Genomic DNA, 20,884 nt, shown 5'->3' with positions numbered 1-20,884 from the left:
GGGAATGCCCCCCCCCAGGGTCTCCACAATTCCCCGTGTTTTATATTATTAGGAAAGCTTCTCTGAAGGATCAACTGAATCAACACAAAATGACAAAAACAATCAAAAGCACTCATAAGACAATTGTTCAAAATGCAAACAATGTGCCAACAGATTTCTTGGAGTGTCTTAGATCTGGCAGGAGGGATGCAGGGTTTTCTTAGCACAGTTTATCAGGAAACTGAGTCATTCATACTGACCCTCTGGTCCATGGCCTCCTCACTGTCATTGTGCAGCAAGGAGGCCCAGAGGCTGCTGTGCTCTGGTCCTGTCAGGGATGAGAGCAGCGGCTCTGTGGCCAGCGCCAGCTCCAGCTCCAGCAGCTCACAAGAGGAGGCTCCTTCCAGAAGCTCTGTTGGCTGCAGTGTGGCAGACCAACAGAGCACACTGGAAGCCACCCCCCATTGCAGCCACCCCCCAGCTGCGCCCATCATCCCTGCAGAGCAGGACCTGCCCCAGAGGACCCGCGGCAGGAGCTCAGGACAGTGGCAGGTCCCTGTGCCCAGGGCAGAGTCACAGAACCTCTGCTCCTGGCTGGCACAGGGGCTGCTTACCCTGGTGTCCCACGGAGAGGAGGGACCCCGGGCCCCAAACTCTGCCCAGCCCTGCAAAAGGCCACCTTGCCAGCAGTGCTAGCAGTGCTAGCGAGGTTCCTGCAGCCATTCAGTCCAATAAGAGGAAACAAATGTCTCTTTATCTGACACAGTCTCTGCACACAGCTTTCTCCCCCTTCTCCTGGTGCCTTTCCCTGACTCCAGGAAGAGCTGCAGGAAATGCTGTGTGAGCCATAATAATGGAAGAGTTACTGATAAAAACACTGGGGTGATGCTTTCAGAGGAGTCATGAATGGAAGATTGACCAACCTTCCAGCCAATGGTTTGCCAAAAGTTTCCATTCTTTAAATAATTGACTGCAATAAATTAGTAAAAAGAAAGATACGGAAACAAATTAAATCTCCCACAGCTGCTGGCTTTCCTCAGGCTCCATGGCCTATGTATTGCTAGACTTACTTCATTTAGGCAGAATATTAACTGCCCTGACTTGTTGGAGACTAACCACAAGGTCTCATCTGCGGTGAGCATTCACTAAAATTAGCTCATCAGAGGCATCTTCAGCTGTCCAAGTGTAGCAGAAATACATATTCTCTGCTTCATGACTGTGTGGCAACAGCTGCTGGTGTGGATTCGTCAGCGTTGCTTCATGGATTGCTCCTGGGAAGGAACTGTGTGCACAGGCACAGAATGATGGCTTCGATCTCCTCTAATTACTCCAATCGGATGATGGCCAGAACTTTTAGGCAAAAAGCATCATGACAGAATAATTTACAATATTCTCCAAACTACTCCTGTGGTTTAGATTTTCTTACTGATTAGGTTCAGTGTCTGGCCTCAAGAAATCAGTCCAGAAATAACAGGCAAACCTCAGCTTGCAAGTTGGAATGCAAGTCTTTAATCTGCCATTTTTGCAGTATCTACAAACAACTTTTCAACATATTTGCAAAAAGAATCTCTTAGTTCTTGCTATACCTATCCAGAACCTGACTCTCTCCTTGTTTCATTTTGATTTGAGATCCAAGCATGATTTTTTTTCTGGACAGGGAAGTAAGAACCAGCTGCAAATACAGACTACAAGTGTGAATCTATACTGCAGGAACTGAGCTGTAGCTTGGAATTAAAGGCAAGAAGTGATGCCATGGTAAATGTGAACATTTAGTGCTGACACAGGAGCCTTCTGCAATGCTCCACCAACCCATGGTTCACCTTGCTACAAACTCTCTTTCTGATGTTACAAAGAGTGTTGAAGAACTGACGATAAGTAAAAAAAATAGCCAGAATGTTAATTTTTTGTTATTATGGTGAACAATGACTATCTAATAATTCAGACCTCATAGAAGTGAGTATTCAGATTTCCACTTAGTACATGCTGGCAATTTTAATTTGAAATCAACAGGTTTATCCAAATCAAGTTATCCATAGGAATTAATTTGCTCTATGATCTAACTAAAAATGCCTCATTGTCTGATAAATTTAGTAGAATTTTGCAAAGTCAACAGTCCACAGATTTTCATTTCTTGTTTAATGGCTATTCTGCAGGAAAGCTTTTACAGACTAATCAGTTTGGATGTAATTAAATCTAGCCATTTTGGTATTAGACCAAAACCATATGACTGCACAGCCTTTTAAAGAATATTTTAAAATAAATTTTCAAATCAACAGTCTGAGTAGGACTCAGAATAAAAACTCTACCAAACTTCAACTCCATTGGAAGATTCCCTTGTCACCCTGTGAATCAACTCTGCATTCAGAAGATTAAAAGTCCCAATTATGGTGGTATTTTTTGGTATGGTTAGGAATTGGGGAAGGGTCTTCTTCCTTCTCAACTCCATGCTGCAGTGCCTTTGGGATGTGGCCTGCTGGCTGTTGTTTGTGCAGCCCTGGTATTTCTACATGAGGCAGAAAGTGCAATTGCATTTCCAGCCAAAAGCCCATGAGGAGTGGGGCAGCCGGAGCTGTGCCAGACACAGGCCAGCAGCTGTGCCGCGAGAGGGTTTTGGTTCCTGCCCGGTGCAGCTGGTGCATCTCTTCCGTGCCTGCCTCCCCTTCCCAGGTGCCCGGGGATAGCAGGTGCAGGGTTCTGCAAGGGCTATGGAACAGGGTGGGGATGTCTGCTGGCAACAGAGTGCAGCGGAGAGCAAACAGCCCAGGATGTTCCTGGAGTGTGTGACAGAGAACTTGTGACACAGCTGGTGACTGAGCCAGTGAGGGAAGGCACTGCTGGACCTGCTGTTTGTGAAGAGAGAAGGGCTGGTGGGTGACAGGAGGGTTGGAGGCGGCCTTGGGCTCAGTGCTCACAAAATGCTTGTGTTTGATTCCCAGAGAAGGAAGGAGAGACGTTGGGGAAGTGTTTACCTGCAACAAATTGTGAATTTGTTAAGCTTTAACAGGCGGTGCTGAGTCATACCTTCCCTCACACCAGTGGTTAATGTGTGCAAGTGGATATCTTAGCCTTGAGAATAAAGACAGTGGGCCTACTGAGGAGGTAGCTGCAATGCATTCAAGGAGAAGAAGGCTCTTAACCATGGAAGGAGAATTTGAGGAATGGGATGCTCACCACATGACCAGCAGAGACCCTCAAGAGACCCCTACTCTAAATGTCAGTAATTTTGGGGAAGTGATTTAAACATGTCAAATACTTTGTGAGAATGTTTAGCCTGTGAGTTTGAGCAAAGTAATGAATAAAAGTAATGAAAGGAATGTCTTAGTTCCATGGATACACACACGTGGGTGTGCATGTTTCAGGGAAGTGATTCCCCATGTACCCAGCACTGAAATAAAGTAATGCCTCTTTTCTCACACTGAGCTGGCAGTGTGGATCGGGCCCTGCTCGGTAACTTTCATTTTGGTCATTTCTATTGAAGCATAAAGAATGGTTGAAATGAGATCTTTTCCAGCTGTTTCCATCTTGTTTACCTTTTGGGGGACCAAGGTTCTGTGCTGCAGGTGAGCTGGGTGTGTGCAGAGCAGTGCAGCCCCAGAAACCCCTTGGTTTGCCCAAAGGTTGCCATGCCTTGCTCCCAGGTGTGCCCAGCTCTGGCAGGAGAAGGAGCCCGCAGCGCAGTGGGCACCGTGCCCTGCCCAGCCGGGGCTCTCTGGCACAGAGCAGCAGCAGCGCCAGCGCCGTTCAGCTGCTCCTGCCTTGGCTTCCCTGGGACACAGGAGCCTCTGGAAATCAGCACCGCCAGCCGCGTTCCCAGCTTGGAGCAGCTGCTGCTGGCGGGCAGATGCTGCCAGTTCCACTGCTGCCAAAGGGGAAGAACGGCAGAGCAGGGGAAGAGATGTACATACACAGCAGCCCTGGGAACATCCAATAAACATGCAGATATATGGGGTGATTGGTTAGGAATTACTTCAGCTGCTATGCCAATAGTGCTTTCTCTCCTGGTTCTGTACAATGCTTTGGGCCATTTTCTTGGTCTGGTTTCCTTTGCTTGGGTCCCATCTGAATGCTCACTTGGGGTACAGGCTGTAGGTGCTTGGGGCACTCTTGGAGTTCCTCTTGGATCCCTTCAACAACAGGGTTTGGCCCATGGGGGGAGTTTGTGCTGCTTTGTGTCAGAGGAGAACTTCCGAGGCCATTTTGTGTTTGCTGTAGGGGAGGTTGGTTACTGCTTTGCATAAATTCACAGACTAACATGCTTTGTGATGCTTTGCTTTGTCATACTTTGCTTTGTGATATCAGGGCATGGTTGCCACATCGTCGTGGTGACATCAGAAGGTTGCCTTGTTGCACAGAAGGCCTCAGTGCCAGAGCAGCCCTAGGGCTTGCTGAGATCAGGAGCATCCTCCTGATTGTGGCCTTTGTCAGTGTGTAGCTGCACACTGACAGGAGTCTTGGCTTTTGTAGTGTTGGGGTAAACTTGAATAACAGTGCTACAATGATTGAGCAACTCGCTGCTGCAGTTTGCACCACGTATGGCACTGTTTATTCCGCCTATTTCATGACTAGCCTGGCAAGTAAGTAGAGGTTTCAACTCTATTTAGGTTAGGGTGTAAGCTAACCTGGCTTTTGCATGTCTTCCTGCTCTTTCTTAGTGACTGGGTTGATTTTGAAAGAGAAAGAGCATTAGGATGCCAGTGGTTTGGTAAAGCTCCTGTCAGGGCGTTCAGCTAAAAAGGGGGTGCCTGTAGCCACAGGGGCAGCATTTGCAAGGGAACCTGCAGGGCTTCCGTTCCCTCCACGGGAGAGTCTGTGGCAGCAGAGTCTGTCATTTCCTCAGTTTGCTGGATCAAGCAGGACAACTTCCAAAATGCAGACTGGGAGGCCTTCTCAGAAGGCCTTCTAAAGACTTTGTAGTTCTCCCCAGAACTGAGGGACAGCTTCTTTTATTCTAAATTTTGTATTGAAAGGATTTGACTGTCTATTTTGACCCTTGACTGAGTGCTAAAATAGTGATTCCCTTTGCAGTGAAGTGCAAACTCTAAAGCCATGAGTGTCTGCTCCTGAGCCCTGGAGCTGCTGCTGTGCTGTTTCACAGTAGAACTGCCACAGCTCAGGGGGATTTTGGGGAAGCTTTTCTGGGTGACTGTTTTCAGCAACTTAATGGGAATTAGTGCATGCAACTTCTGTTTTTTAAAAAAGTACCTGAAAGACAAGAGAACAAGAGCTGCTTTATCTGTTGAACAGAACAGAAGCATTGAGTGTTGAAGAACAATTTGCGTTTTCTTGATCACGTTTGTATTCATTTACTGGCTAAACAGGCCGAAGTGTAGGCACAACCAAGATTATTGTCCTGATCTCTTGCTGGCTGTGTGAAAGAAGTATGTCACGTGAAGGGATGTTGATAAAGAAAAATACTCTCTGTTTGGGTTGACTTCTTCTCTTCTGTGGGATTCAGCAGCCCAGGCAGTTTTCTCACAGCCCTTGTTCATTTTCCCTTGCCCACTCCAGATCACATGATCCGTGTATTCAGAGGTGCTGATCCTGAGGTGAGTGAGAAAGGAACATTTCATGTTCCTGGTGCTTAAGAATTGTAGAGCAAGCTGTGAGCTTGGCCTGTGGCTGCAGAGTGTAGAGGGCCAGCTGGGTAGGCTGAAAGAAAATCCATTTCCATGTCTGCAGCAGCAATAACAAAGGCATCGCTGGCTTTTTCCTGATTTTCCATTTCAGAACTTTCAAGGAATGAAAAGCTCATTTTGCAGAGAGAATGTTGCTTCTTGATAGTAGCCAGGGCATAATGTCTAATTCAGAACTATTAGCAATTCTGTTGAATTAGCCCATTTAAATTCAGTCACAGTGACTTAGAATCCCATTGTTCTCAAAGTTTCTGATTTGTCCTTAGTACAGCTGGTTGTAGAAATAGAGCTGAATAGAATAAAGTGCTGAATAGAAATAAGGTTATAAATTATAGGTAACTTTCTGTCTTTCACACTGCTGTTTGTCCACAGATCACAGAACCAACAGCAGTCTCTCCTCTGGCTCCCTCTGCTCATGGAAAGGAGGCCAAAGAGGAGGCAAATGAGGTGGATGAGCGCCAGCCTCCAGCTGTGGTCACACCACAGCCTGACCATTCTGAGCCAGTAAGTGCCAGTTGTGTGTGCTGCTGTCTTTGGTGCAAGGCAGAGCTGCAAGTTTCTGACCAGCCGGCACTTGCTGTTGCTGGCTGAGGATGCTGAGTGCTGGAGTCCTGCCAGGACCTGGTGATTGCCCCCAGCCTGTGACAGCTGGACAATGGGCTTTGATCTGTCATGCTTAGGCAGCAGCTTCCTGGCATTTTGATAGGGGCCAGCCTGGAGCATGAATGCTCCCTGATCCCAGAGCAGGGAGCATGTCAAAGACACTGTGCTCAGCCTTGTCAGATACACAGGGGACACTGTGGCGTGGAGGGACCTGTCCCCCTGCACAGACTGGCCAAGTAGCTGCAGGCACAAAAAAATGCTGATCTGACCACACAAGCTCTTTGTGGTGCTTTGTCCCCACAAACTTCTTGGGTGTGCTTACTTGGGACTATTTCAGAGACACGCTGGGGATGTAGAGCTGCTGCTTGAAGTCAGGGATTTTGGTGCCTTTGTTGTCAGGTTGCTCTTCTGCCTCTTCAGGCAGAGCAGCCAGTAGCAGAGCAGATAGGTGCTCTGAGTCTGCCTGTTTCTTGGTCTTTGATAAGCTGCAAGGAGATGACTGTGTTGTCCATGAAGCTGGGGGGGGCATTCTTGTCTAGTGTGGCAAAAGAAACAAAGTGAGTAGTTCTGAACCCTTCTTCTGAGGCAAAACCCAGACGCTGCATGTGGCTGTTGATACCTTCTATTGTGTAGTTTGCTTTGAAAACTGCATTGGAGCCTGGAGTGGGAGCAAAGCTGCAAGTCCTTGACTGCTGTCTTGTAATGCTAAATCCAGGATGTACACCTTGCAATGATGCCTGCTGTATCTGAAGTGAAATGGGCACCTTTGTGGCTGGGGAGCTGCGTGGGCCAAAAGGACGCAGGGCTGGCGGCCTTGAGCCGCTGAAGATGAGGCAGCGTGTGGCCAGGGGGCCAAGAAGGGCCAGGGCACGGTGGCCGTGTCAGCAGCAGGGGGGCAGCAGGAGCAGGGCAGCGAGCGTGGCCTGTGCTGGGCAGCGCTGCGGCCACCGCTGCAGTGCTGGGTGCAGCTGTGGGCCCTGGGAAGCAGAAAGTCCTTGAGGGGCTGCAGCGCGTGCACAGAAGGACAGGGGAGCTGGGCAAGGGGGTGCAGCACAAGGCCAGCGAGGAGGTGCTGAGGGAGCTTTAGCCTGGACAATGGGGGCTCATGAGGGACCTTCAGGCAGACTTCCATACATCCCTGCCTTAGATCCATAGATCCAATGCTCAGCACAAGGGCTGTTTCCCTGCCAAACATCCCTTCACTGCATCCAAGTGCTTTAGACACTGGAGTAGGTAACACTTTCATATTTTGTTTGTTTATTTGTTTGTTTGTTTGCTAGAAGGAGAAGCCTTGTGTAATTTCTCCTTCTCCAGGGAGCAAGGGAGCTTTTGCTCAATCTTTCCTGCCCTTTTCCAGCACTGGTGGAAACACATCACTTTCAGGTTAACGGCTCCCGTGTCTTTTGGCAGCCCAGGGAATCAGTGTGTGTTGTATTTGGGAATTGAGCAGGAAATCAATGCCCTTGCATTCCAGCTGGTGCTCAGAGATTAGAGGAGCTGGGAGGGGCTGGGCTGCATTTCTGATTCCAGCCACTTTAGCACCATCAGTGTGCTCGAGTCCAAGAGAAGAACTTGCCCGAGCACAGATGCACAAAGAGTGCAGTTCCCAGTGCAACGCTCTGGGTCTGATTGCATTCCATAAGGACCCACACGCTCCAGATTCCCCAAGAGTGTGGGTTACTGAAGCAACAGGAGAGCAAGTTCAGGATGGCTGCAGATCGGGGCACTGCTACCGAGTGTTGATGTGTGTAGCGACAGAAAGGACAGTATTGATTCAGGGTGACCCCCACGTGGTGAATAATGTGCTTCGACTCTATGATTTAGAAGGTTAAACAAATGCTTTCTTAAGCTATGTTATATCACACTAGTACTATATTAAAACTATACTAAAGAGATACTATACTAAAAAGCTACTAAAGAAAAACTTGTGACTGTCTCCAGACAGTCATGACACAGCTTTTATCTAATTGGCTAATCAAGCTAAACAGCTATCACTAAAATCCAATTAACAAATCACTTTCAGTAAACAATCACTAGAACACATTCTACATGTACTAAACAACAAGAACAGCAAGTAGAGATAATAATTGTTTTCTCTTCTTCTCTAAGTTTCTCACTACCTCCCCTTAAAAAAAACCTAGGAGAGAGAATTATATCTCTCTGTGTTCAAAGAATGTAAATACCACAGTACAGTAAAGAGAGATTATAAAAGTGAGATCTGTCTGTCTATCTATCTATTTGAATCTTCCTGGCTCTGCTCCAAAGCAGTGGAAGATGCAAAGCTCACCTAAAGGCATCCCTTCAGGAGAGGAGTAGAGACAAGTTCCATTGACTGATCCTGAGCAGGCAGAGATGTTTCCCCCTCCAGAGATGGTTGTTTTTTCCCCTCATGTTTCCCTACTCCAGCCTTTTCTGACCTGAAGCCTTCTTTTTATCCTTTAAATTTTTGCATGTCCTAAGGGAGTGGAACTATCCCATGCTGTAGTTGGGGTCTGGTGACTTTGCCCATACATGCATTACATGACACATGGTTTCCTTCGCTGGCATCCCCAGGGCTGTGTAAGTGCATTTGTTAATGGGGCCTTATGAGAAACTCTGTTACTGCTGGTCAGAATTCTCAGTTGACAAAAGAGGGAGAAGAAACACCTTGGTCCTCCTCCATATACTCAGATGGCCATAGAGGTTCTCTGACTTCCATCAGAGATCTTTGCATGCATCCTTATCTCCTGAATGACCCCATTTTCTAACAAGAGTGTAGATGTCAGGAAGGAGGAATGCTGGTGCAGGCCTGAAGGGAATGTGAACTCCAGAAGTGTCTCTCACAAGGAGTGAGCTCACCCAGGAAGCCACCTGCAGGGCCAGGATGGAGCTGTGGGACAGGGCGGGGTGTCAGTCACCACTGAAAGACAAAGAGGACATGGCAGAAGCAGAGGGAGGCCCTCACCAGACCCTTGAGAAATGCCACACCTTCCCTGTCAGCTGCCTGAGAGGCTGTTGGAGCTTCAGCCTCAGATGCCCCCTGATTGTAGGGCCAGGGTCACTTTGGAATCTGTGCCTCCCCACGGGCAGAGAAGGACCCAGCAGAGCAGCAGCACAGTGCTTTGGGAGCGTGTGAGCCCAGCAGTCTTTGAGTCTTGGCCCACAAAGGTCGTACGGGAAGGTGAAACCCATCTTCTCTTGCTTTCTGTGCAGGTGCTTCTAGAGAAAGAGCAGGAGCAGACTGCCTTATCTGAGATGCCATGCCAGATTCAGGGAGAGCTGTTCCCTGCCCGAGAGCAGGAAGAGCAACTCAGGCAGCAGGTGGAAGAGCCACAGGAGAATGGCCAGGTAAGCCTGACTGGCCAGGGGACAGAGGGAAGGGCAGGAAGAGGGGCATAAACCAGAGCTCCTGGGACTGAGGAGGCCAGGAAGTCCCACAGGCACTGAAAGGACAGAGCCTTGGAATCTGCAGAGACCAGCACCGGGACAGGATGGTTACAGTGGAAGCAGAGCTGGGGAGGGAAGCAGAAAGAAGGGGCTGAATAAATGTGATTTTGAGGCTAAAAGAGGGAAAAGCTGATCTTGATGGCAGCTCTCAGTCACTTGCTCTGCTTTTGTGTGTACAGAACATCAAGGCAGAGCCACAAGCAGAGCTGCCTGAAGCTCAGAGTGACGTCATCGCAGCAAAGAGGAGGAATGAAGACATCCAAGAGGAGAAGAATCTCCCTATGCAGAGGGGCAATCAACAAAAACAGGTGAATGAAGGAATGGCAGCCACTCCACGCATGAAAGAGAGTCCTTTCCGTTGTTGTTTACAGAAAATTGATGAACAGGTGCAGGCACAGCTGCAGGAAACTGAGGCTAGGATCAAGGCAAGGAAGAAGAGGCTAGACGAAAAAATTAAAATCATCAAAGAGAAAATTAATCGCCTCCTTCAGGAACAAAAGGCTCTAGAAAAGCAAGTGAGTGAAACAGCAATAGCCACTGCAGTCACCCAAGGGGTGGTTTCTGCCCTCCTTGCCTTTCCAGTGCAGAGCAGCAGGGGGTGGGTGATGCCTCTGAGGCCATCCTGATGAGGCCTCTGTCAGAGCTGCTCTGAAGGGCACTTCCTGGTCTGCTGAATCTCAGCTGATGCTCTAGACAGTGGCATTACTCCCTTGGCCATTTAGCCAGCACTCATCCGAATGAGCTCCTGCTGGCTTCTTCCAGGTGACCTTGTTTCTTGAGGTGTTTTTGCAGGTGAACATGGTCACTCGCATAGATCTGGAATACGAGCTACAAGCTGTCTGTATCCCTTGTGAATCTGCTCCTGTCCTTTTCTTTACTTTCTTCCCAGTCAATGACTCCTGGCTGACGGGGACAAGCTGTAGTCTCTGACTGCTTTGTTCTGTTTGACTTGAGGTGGAAGTGTTGCCATCCTACCTGGCAGCCTGCAGAGAGTTCCAGCAAATGATGGGCAACCAAGAGCCCCGAGGCTGGCATGAGGCCCAGGAACTGAACCCTCCAGAGATGCTGCAGGATGAGCACGTCCCGAGGAAGGTGCAGAAAAAGAGAATTTCATGGCAGGAGGTAGAACATTAGAATGAGGAGCTGCAAATGTATCTGCAGACCTAGGAGAGGGAAAGGAGTCTTTGGGAGGAAGTGGAGGGGTCGTTGCTGCAGTCATCCTTTAGAACAAGAAACTGGCTATGACCTCGAGTAAAACCAGCCTTTGGTTTTGACCATTTGGTTTCACAAGTGGACATCCAAAGCAATCCAGTTGAAGAGCTCTGCATGTCGCTGACAGCAGCTTCCTAAGGGCTTGCATTTCAAATGGCAATCTCTCTTGCATTTCAGGGCAATCTCTGCCACACCTTCCTGACATAAACTCATTTCTTGTCTCAGACCTACACCGACTCTGACACTGAAGCTGCTGCAGAAGCAGCAGTGCTGTCCCAAGGAGCCTTTGCTCTCCAGCTGAAGAAGTGGAGCCTGAGCACTTGGTTCACCTCCCGTGCTGACCCAGCTGCTGCTCAGCAACAGGAGATGGCGGGTGACTCCCTGGAGCAACTGAGTGCGTCTGGTATCTTTCTTATCTGAGGGACAGTGTATTGTGTGCACGTGTCAGCATAGCTGTACCAAAGGGTTCTCCTTGGTTTAGTGTCACAGAAGTGCTGGTGTTGCTCCGAGGCAGCAAGAGAGAGCTCTGGGTGTTCCTGCTGCCTCTGAGGGCAGCTTAGACTGGCTGGAGTTTGCCTGGGCTTCCCTCTCTGCCGAAAGCAGAAGCAGGGATTGTTCCTGGATCAGCAGAAGGCTGTGACTGCTTGAGTCCTAGCCACTGGCAGAAGCTCTGCTGAGATCAGTCTCTAGGAGAACACATCAAGCCCTTTGTGATTCTGCAGCACAACCCAATGAATCTGCTTCTTGCCCTTAACAGCTGCCAGTGCTGTGCTCTCAGAGAAGATCTGGTAGGGTTGAGAAGAGAGCCCAGTGGATTCTGTGTCTACCATCACCTGTTGGGACAAAAAGGGCACTGATCTGCGCCTCGGTGTGGCTGATCTCAAAGCCCATCCTGCTGTGTCCTGAATGGGGGCAACAGCTTGTACAGGGCTCAGGCTCACTCTGGCTTCTTCCAGTCAGTGCCTGTCAGTGCTCATGCTTGGGCTTTGCCAGCCCTGTTGTGGTCGCTGCCCTGCCCCTGAGGGCTGGTGGGAGTGCAGAGGCTGGAGCCTTCCTTAGCTGGGAGGGTCCCGCTGCTGCCCGGCTGCTGCAGCGCGGAGCTGCCTGAGGCAGCAGCCCCTTCTCTGGGCCGGCTGCTGCGTCACACGGCCCGGACTCACAAGAGGGTCAGCATCTCCTCTGGGCAGCTCTCTGTGTCACAGGGTGCCTGAGGAGCACTGCTGTCCTCTGTGCCCATGCCCGCTGTGCCGAGTTGGGAGGATGGGGACGTGTGCGGTGCCGAGAGGGCGAGTGCAATGGGAGTGACTGATCCGCGCTGTCGGGGTGGAGAGAAGCGGCGTGGTTCTTCACGCGGGGCACGGGCAAGGGCGTCTTTGAGCTCAGCCTGCTCATAAAGGGTGAGGGCCCTGATGCTGAAAGCCCCGTCGGGATTGCTTCTAGCATGAGCTGCTCTGGTTTACAAACGCAGAGGCATTCTTCTGGCAAACTGCTGCAAGCTGGAAAAGATGGGAACACTTGGCAATAATTCCTCCTGTTCTGAACTTGACATCTGTTCAGAGGAATTGATTCTAGATGTCCAGGTGCATTTAATCTTAGCAAGTAGGAAACCTTTTCTAAATCTCACAGTGTTTATTCCCAAGAAAACAAAGGCACTGTTAGTTCCAGCTCTCCTTAATGTTTCTAGATGACAAACTTACTTGCCTTGGTAGGTGTTCTCTTCTGGTCTCAGTCTCTGAATGTATCTCCCTGTGCTTCCCTGTGTGTCTGCTGTCAAGAGGTCTCTCACTTCAAAGGATGCTAGAAATCAGTCTCTGTGCCAGCCACTTGTGCTGTGGACCTGCTGTTCTTTTCTTGTTGTTCCAGTTCCTGTTCCTGTTGTTGTTAGCCAGCTGTCCACAAAGGGAAGGCTCAGAGCCCCAGACAGTGGGGCTGCCTTTTGTATCTCCTAGAAGCTGGGATCTCTGCTTTAAAGTGAACATCTTGCATTTTGTTTCCCTCAGGGAGAATGGCGAAGATGGAAAATCCTATTATAAAATACATTGAACTGGAAAATATTGGCAGTGGGTGAGTCCAAGCAATGTTAATTTTACCAAACTATGCATCAGGTGTTTTGCTGGTGGAATAGGTATCAAGTGTGAAGTCAGACAAGCTGCAAATGTGTTCAGGCACTGGGCTTAGATTGTCAGTGCTGATCAGAATTTCTAAGTGTGCTCAGAAGGCATTGTCAAAGACATCTCCATGCTTCCAGTGTCCTGCAGGTCTTAGGCATTTACAGCACAGATCTCCTGCGTGGGCTGGCTTTCACTGCAAGATCTAAATGGCTTCTCCTTTCTCTGCTTCTCTTTTGTTTCTAGGACTTTTGGAGATGTTTGTAAAGCACTCGACACTGCCACAGGAGGAGAGGTAAATGTCAACAGCACCTGCAGACTCTGCTGCACTCGAGGGCTTTCCCTTCTGGTGTGAGCTGTGGCTGGAGCTTTGGGCAGAGCTGTGCTGAAAAGGCACAAGAAGCACAGACTGGTGCCAGCCCGCAAAATGCATTTGGGACTTTGTCCTCCTCAGCTGCCGGAAGGAAGGCACGGAGGGCAGCGGTTCCTTTCAGAGAAGGACGCGCTCACTCGCTCTCCATTGCTGAAACAAAGGTGGTGCCTTCGAGCACCTCACTGCTCTTTGGGGCTACAGCTTCAGAGTCCTGAATTCTCATTTCTGGCTGCCAGCAAATACATCTGAAAGTTACTGGTGGTTCCTTAGCCACCTGCTGCACTTGGGAACTGCACACAGGGAGAGATCTGCAAGGCGTCCCTGAAAGCCCTAAGCCCTGCCCATAGCCCAAGATGTATCCACAGAGTTTTAAGGCATGGATTGCTTCTTCTGAGTCGCAAACAAAGCAGCAGAGAGTGTGGTCAGAGCTTTGTGGGTGATAACTGAGACACTGCTGTTACCAAGTGGTCAAGGCAAAATGTCAGTGGCCCCACGTGTCCTGTAACTGGCTCCCAAGGGAGCAGAGAAATGGGCTGTTGGAATGTCAGTTCCTAATTACTGCAGTGCCTAATCACAAGGCAGTTTGGCACAGCTCAGCTGTGTCATTGCAAAATCACTCGCTCCATGTGTCTTGTGGTCTCGTGCCACCAACCTCTCAAGTTACTGATTTTCAATGTCATTTTAGGTGGCCATAAAGAAAATACATCTTCAAGGACTGAGGAAGAAGGAACTAAAAGTCAATGAACTCATGGTCATGAAGGTGAATAGGAATCCCAACCTGGTCAATTGTTTAGACAGGTGAGTTGTGCTTTTGTCCCATGAATGTTTGTTCACATATTGCAAACATGCAGGGTAAAATCCCACTTTGGTCACTGGCAGAAAATAGAGCTGTAATTATTGGCTAATTATAACTGCTCTTTTCATCTCCAGTGGATGGGAAGAGATTGCATTTTGTCTGCATGAGTCTTCGCTGGCACATGGTATTGGAAAATTGTTCAAAAACCCGGATGAGTCGTGTCTTACTAAATCAATGATCTCTATATTCACAGCCACCACTTTGTTTTGGAGCTTGATTTTTTTCAAGTGTCTTCTTACGTCCAGGTAAACTAACAAGGATTTCCCTTGGATTGTTGCCACTGTTTTCCATTGCTATCCATGCCAGGAAGACTAGGTGCTTTTTTCCAGAAACACCATGTGTGACAGGTTTTTTATCTGGGCTGTTACTAAACTGCACATTTTGCTTGCTGCCCATCTAAGACATCTCCTTTTTCACAGCTGTGCCTTTCTCCTTGAGACTGCACAGATGGCAAACAAAGCACAGCCAAGAGGGAATGTCTATTCCTTTATTTTGTCTTTGTCTCAAAGGGACCTGAAAAGAAGAATCAACCCGTCTTTTCCACACAGCAACCTAGCCATGTACATTCATCTCCACGCCCTTGTTTCCTTCTTTCAGCTACCTTGTGGGTGAGGAGCTCTGGCTGGTTATGGAGTACATGGATGGAGGCACTCTGAGCAATGTCATCAGCAAGACCTACCTGTCTGAAGATGAGATGGCAGCAATCAGTCGGGAGGTCAGCAATCCCATCCGTGTTTCCAAGGGCTTGGGCAGGATTGTCTGGGAAACAGGGGCTCAGAGCTGGAGTGATTTCCTGTGCCAAGCTTTGTTTCTGTGTTGCTGCTATTCTATGGGCAAGTAAAAGCATCTCAAGTGAAAGGCCTGCCAGTGCCCCTGCACTCCCTGTACTCAGTGCCAGTACTCTTATCTCCTGCTGTTGTATTCTCGCTCTGTCTCTTGTATTTGTATTTGCTGTTCTCCACCTTGCCTCTCTAAATGTTTGCCTGGAGTCTGTCTTCACTGCATTCCTTGCCTGTAAAAGCAAAGGTGCTGGTGGCAGGATTTGAAATGATCAGCAAAGAAAAAAGACTCATGTCTCACAGTCCTCCGCTGAAAAGGATAGTAGTGCAGCCAAAATGCTCTTTGCTCCCGGAAAGTGACTGGTGGGATACTTCCAAGCCTGTGCTGAGGCCAGCAAGAAAATCTTTGTCATGCAGCCTCCCACCCAAAAGTGATCCGCTTCACACCAAAGGGAGGGACTTTTCCTTTCAAAACCCCTCCTTTGTCCTCTGCATGGAAAAAGCACGTCCACTGCAGCAGGAGTCATCCTGGCTGGTTTGCAGGGCACAGCCTACAACAGCAGGTGCTGTTGCTCTTTCAAAAGCTGACGTGCCTTTCCTTAGAAAGGTCCTGCTCTGCAAGTGTTGGAGCAGCAAGCTCTTCCTCTCAGTGGCCATTACTGTTCTGCCATTACTCCCCATTCCCCTGGAGAGGGAATCTTTTAGATTCTTTGTTTCCTTTCTTGTGTGATGAAATCACATCACTCATTTTTGCCCTCCTGTTTCTGTTTTCTCGCTCAGTGCCTGCAAGGACTGCATTTTCTGCACTCAAACCGCGTCATCCACCAAGATGTGAAGAGCTGCAACATCCTTCTCAAAACCGACGGCTCTGTCAAGCTGGGTCAGTATATTCTTGGTCAGGTGCAGCGTTCCAGGGATGTGGGTGTGGGGCTGCTTGGAGTGACTGCCAGCTCCCCAGAAATGGTGCTGGTGGCAGTGCAGGGACCCCTGCTGCGAGCTGAAGGCACAGTTGCAACGTGCACAGAGGTATAAGGAACCACAAGCAGTCAAGAGTGGCGTTGCTCTGTGTGTGTCCCTTCCAGACAGAGGGAGCTACAATCTAAAGCTTCAGGGGCATAAAGTCCACTGCTGTGAGCAGCGTTAAGAAACCTGGGTTTTTTTGGAAACGGCCAATTTCATACTCCCTTGGCTAAAGCCCCAAGGAAATCAAGCGTGCACAGTTCTCCAGGAGATTCAACAGCACATTCTTAGCCTGAGAGTGGGGAATTCTTTTGCTTGGTTTCCTAATTGGAGCTGGCTTTCATGGTTTGTTGTTTTCTCCACAGCTGACTTTGGCCTCTTTGCTCAGCTCACCCCTGAGCAGGGCAGACGGAGCTGCGTGGCCGGCACTCCTGGGTGGCTGGCGCCTGAAGTGGTGACAGGTCAACCATATGGCCCCAAAGTGGACATATGGTCTTTGGGAATCGTGGGCATCGAAATGGTGGAACGAGAAGTTCCTTACTGGAATGCAACTCCTGTCTTGGTAAGGTGCAAATACTCACTGATCCCACTGTCTTTCTCACCTGTCCCATGTTCTGTGTGCCATTGGACAAAATCCCATTGCCATCTGCTGGAACCACTTCCACCAAGGTCTCCTTCTAAAAATGCCCCTGCAACACATCAGCATCTGCTGTAGCTTTGGTTGTATCAGAAAGGGAAGTGGCAGTTCAGAAACCTAACCAGTTCAGAAACCTGCCATTTTGGCCTCCAGCCATGCCTGACATTTCTCACTTGTTTTTTGAACAATGTTGGAACTCTGTTTCTGAAGGACAAGAATTTTTCAGTGGAGAGGGTAGACATGTGATAAATATCCTGAGAAATGGAGGTTAGACCTTCCCAGTTTCAATTTTATAGAAAACATAAGAAAAAAAGGAAAAAGAAAAGTAAACAAAAAAGAAAAAGAGAAAAAACCTACTACCAAAGCAATGCCCAAGCAGTTCTGCTTGCTTTCTCATTTTTTAAACACAGCTCTTCTCTTCCATTCTGTAGCATCTTTTCCAAATGCTGTGGGTCTTCGAAACTTTCAGGCTTTCAAGTCATCTGTACATGGTTCAGTCATGTGTGTGGGTGGCCTGGATAAGTTTAGGATGTGTTTTTCTCCGACTGCAGTTAGAATTGTTTGCCAAACCCTTGGCTGTTTCTTGGTACTTTAACAAGTTGATGAGCTTGCAGGCAGGTGCCTGGGCTGGGATCCAACGTGGGCAGTTGACACCGGTGCTGTGTTTCTTTACCACAGGAGCAGGGCCATCCCTGGCCTGCACAGTTCTAATGACAGGGAGGACTCCAGCTCCCCACCATGGCCAGTGGCTGAGCTCAGCTGAGAGTCAGGATAAAACCCTCTTTGTCACCTCTGGTGATGTGGGAAAAGGAAAGAAAGCCGCAAAAATTATTTGTACACAAGGGGAGTGCATTGCCATTTCTGGATTTGAAATTCTCCTTTGGGTTAAAGAGGATAATAGCAAAGTCTCTTTGGTCACCATCTATTTCAGTGCCACAAGCACAGAGTTATCGTTACAGTGGTGGGCATTTTTATGGAGACTCCAAGGCCTCTTGCCATTCATATTTTTGTCTATTTGAGATGGATTCTGCAAGTTGAGGTTTGGAACTTGGAACTTGGAACTTGATAGTTCCAAGTTGGTGTCCTATGTTTCTAAATACCATCTTGCAAAAGCAGAATGAGCTCTGTCCCTCTGACTTGTCAGCATGTTAGAGCTTGGTTCCACACGAACCACACTGGATAACGATCAGCCAATGTCTTGCCAATCTACACTGTAATTCCTTGGCCTGAGGAGTATCAGAAAGACCTGCTGAGCTCCATGGACACTGTCAGCTGCATGGAAGTGAGCATCCTTGGCCTTGCTGAAGAAACTGGAGCTCAGCTTAGGTTAGATGCTCTTGAGCAGGAGAAAGGCTGGGATCGTCAGGTGTTTCCAGAGGCCGGCGTGCCCAGAGGGACTGAGCTCTGGGGAGCAGCTGGATGTTTCTGCACATCATGGAAAGGGATTGCCAGACAGCTCAAGCCTCACCACAGGCAAACACTCCCCAGCTCTTCTCAGGCAACATTTGCTTTGGGTTTCAAGTTGTTCCCACTTGTCTGTCTGTGAAGATGCCCCTAAAACCACAAGGCAAGCCTCTCAGAACTGGTGTTACATTTCCAGAAATGAAGAAAAGAAGCCCAAACACAAGAAAGTTGCTAAGGCACCGGTTTTTAGAGAGGAACTTACCCCACTGTGCAGTTTCTTCTCACTGGGAAACATGCTTCAAACTGGGGCATGAGGGTGTAAAGGCCACAGAGTCTCTTCTGCTTCTTGTGCAGTGCTGCTGAAACACTCAGTGATCGTGTTTCTCTCCTAGCCCAAGCCACATTCTGCACGTCACCAAGCCAGAGCCTGGTGATGTGGAGAGCCTGCCAAAACCTCCCATTTGTTTCCTGGCACTTTCTGGGATGGGCCTACCATTAATGCATTGACTTGAGTAGCCAAATGAGTAGAGGGTGACCGTAGGGATGGAACATCTCCTTCTGATTTGACCATGAAAAGTTTTTCTTTTCCATGTAAGGAAAGCAGAAATTTTCAGGCTGCTGAGAGACAGAGCTGCAGGTGGCTCCTGTGTGTCCAAGCAGGTGTTTTCATCCCAGTACATTTGTGCATGCATCTTAATGTGTCTGTGTTGAAGATGAGATTCCAAATGTTTGTTTCCTTACCTGAGGAGCACCTGGTGGATTTCCTTTCTTTCCTTCCAATTCCCATTGTTTTCAAGAACAAAGCAAAAAGCTTGATTAGTTTTGTTTTATGGCAGCTGCTCTTAAGGGACCAAGAAGCACTGCAGAGATACTTTTCCATGTACTAACCCTTGGATATAGTAGAGTTAGTATAGCAAAGTCCTTCTTCCAAAAAGCCTCTCAAGCTGGTATGAATCTTCAGGGAAGGAAATGTGCTTGTGGTGATGTAGTTCCCACTAACTAGGTCAGTCAATGAAATCAGCTGCCAAGGCAAGATCTGTGGGATGTTGTAAAAGCTGTGGCTGCATCGGAGTTTGGGTTTTTGGTTGGTAAAGGAAAGTCATCTCTGGGTCTCTGCCAGGGCAGAAACTGCCACTGCAGAGTGGAGCTTAATCAATGGGACCCAGGAGAGCAGTTACAGATAGGAAAGAAGCAGGTGTAGCCTGGTGTCTCCTTTTTCCCCAGCCTCAACTCCTGATAGCCACAGGAGGAAGACAAAAGCTGCAGCAGCCCAACCTATTCTCATCTTGCCTGCGTGACTTCCTGAGCTGCTGCCTGCAGAGAGACGAGGCGCGGCGCTGGTCTGCCAAGGAGCTCCTGCAGGTAAAATGTGAAGGGGCTGCAGGTGAAACAGGGTCTGAGGGATGGGCTCCTCCTCCACTCAAGTCCAAGGCATCAGATGAGCCCCCTTCCTCCTCACCTCCACTCTTGGTGCTCTTCAAATGAAAACAGTGAGGAATCCTAGACTGGGCTGGGCTGGCAGGGCCCTGTAAAGGTCCTGTGGTGCAAGTGTCCTGCAATGAGCAGGGACATCTTTAAAGAGATCAGGTTGCTCAGAGCCCTTTGCCATCGGAGCTGGAATGGTTGCAGGGATGGGGCACCTACAAGCTCTTGGGGCAAGCTGTGCCAGGGTGGCACCATGCTCCGAGTAAACAAGTTCTTCCTTAGACCTACTCTGATTAGATGCCCTTTGTGTTTAAAAATATTTGTCCATATCCTATTGTAACCGACCCTGTTAAAGATGTCCCCCACTTTCTTCAAAGCTACTCTGAAGTCTTGGAAAGTGGCAATAAAGTCTCCCTGGGGCCTATTCTTCACAAAACTGAATAACTCCACCTCTTCTCCGCATTTCCTGAGCAGAGAGGTGCTCTGTCCTCTGACTGTTTCTGTTGCCCTCTTTTCTAATTTGGTGGAGTGTTCAGTTTTATCTAATGGCAAAAGAATTGAAGCAGAGCAATGCAGGGTACAGAGACATGAAATGGTGGTGGAGGAACCCAAGGAAGCCAGTCCCAGCTGAGCAGTCAGAGATTTGGCTGTGGCAGGAGGGGCTGTGGGGGCTCACTGTGAGCCTCTGAGGGGCCCTGGTTTGTGCCCCCCAGCCCACCCTTGGAGGTTTCTGGCACACAAACAGGGACAGCTGGGAGGGACTTGTCCCAGCCCCATCTGCTGCCTGGCACGCTCAAGCAGACGGGAACTGCGCCAGGGTTACTGCCAGGTTGTGTGGCAGAGAGGGAACTGCAGGACCCAGTGCCACTGGGCTGGCCCTGCTGGGAAGGAAGGTGCCATCCAGCACATGAGGGGCAGGGCATGGAAAGACAGACATTGCTTTCTGTCCCTGTGGGAATTAGCACAGTGCCTGTCTTTCAAAGACAGGGACCTATGTGAGTCATTGGAGTTTCCTGAAAGGAAGATAACCCAGGGACAGAAAGCACCATTTCTAGAGCACTGGCAGGGCAAAGATCCCAACAAGATAAAGAAACCTGAATAAATGGATGAGTGGGATTCTGGGCCAGGTTTGCCTGTGATGGCAGGGTCCTGCACATGACTGCTGGGTAGCAGATGGTGCCATTGCTCCTCTTTCTGGGTCTTTTTAGGACCCAGAGCAATCCCGATTGAGCCTGTGAAGCACTGAGCTTGGAAAGTAATGGTTCACTCTTCACTGTTCTTTGTATTTTTGTTGTTTGTTTTTTGTTTGTTTGTTTGTTTGTTTTAATTTGTTTGTTTTCTTTTTTTGTTTTTGTATTTGTTTTTGGGTTTGGGGGTTTTTTTGTGAACAGCATCCATTTGTAACATCAGCTGAGGCTGCATCCACCCTGAGACCACTCATCATCTCAATGAAGAGGAGGATGGAGAAGCAAACAGTGCTATAATCATA

The 20,884-nt window shown here is 48.8% G+C and overlaps 1 pseudogene; it reads left to right on the top strand.

Annotated features, from left to right (window-relative positions):
• The first annotated feature begins 4,231 nt into the window (after nucleotides 1–4,231).
• LOC143692798 (uncharacterized) lies at nucleotides 4,232–20,879 on the top strand (annotated as a pseudogene).
• The last annotated feature ends 5 nt before the right edge of the window (nucleotides 20,880–20,884 follow it).

This window comes from Agelaius phoeniceus, unplaced genomic scaffold, assembly GCF_051311805.1.
Source record: "Agelaius phoeniceus isolate bAgePho1 unplaced genomic scaffold, bAgePho1.hap1 Scaffold_105, whole genome shotgun sequence".
Classification (NCBI taxonomy): Eukaryota; Metazoa; Chordata; class Aves; order Passeriformes; family Icteridae; genus Agelaius; species Agelaius phoeniceus.
Note: the sequence above shows the minus strand (reverse complement) of the source record. Positions and strands in the feature narration are given on the sequence as shown.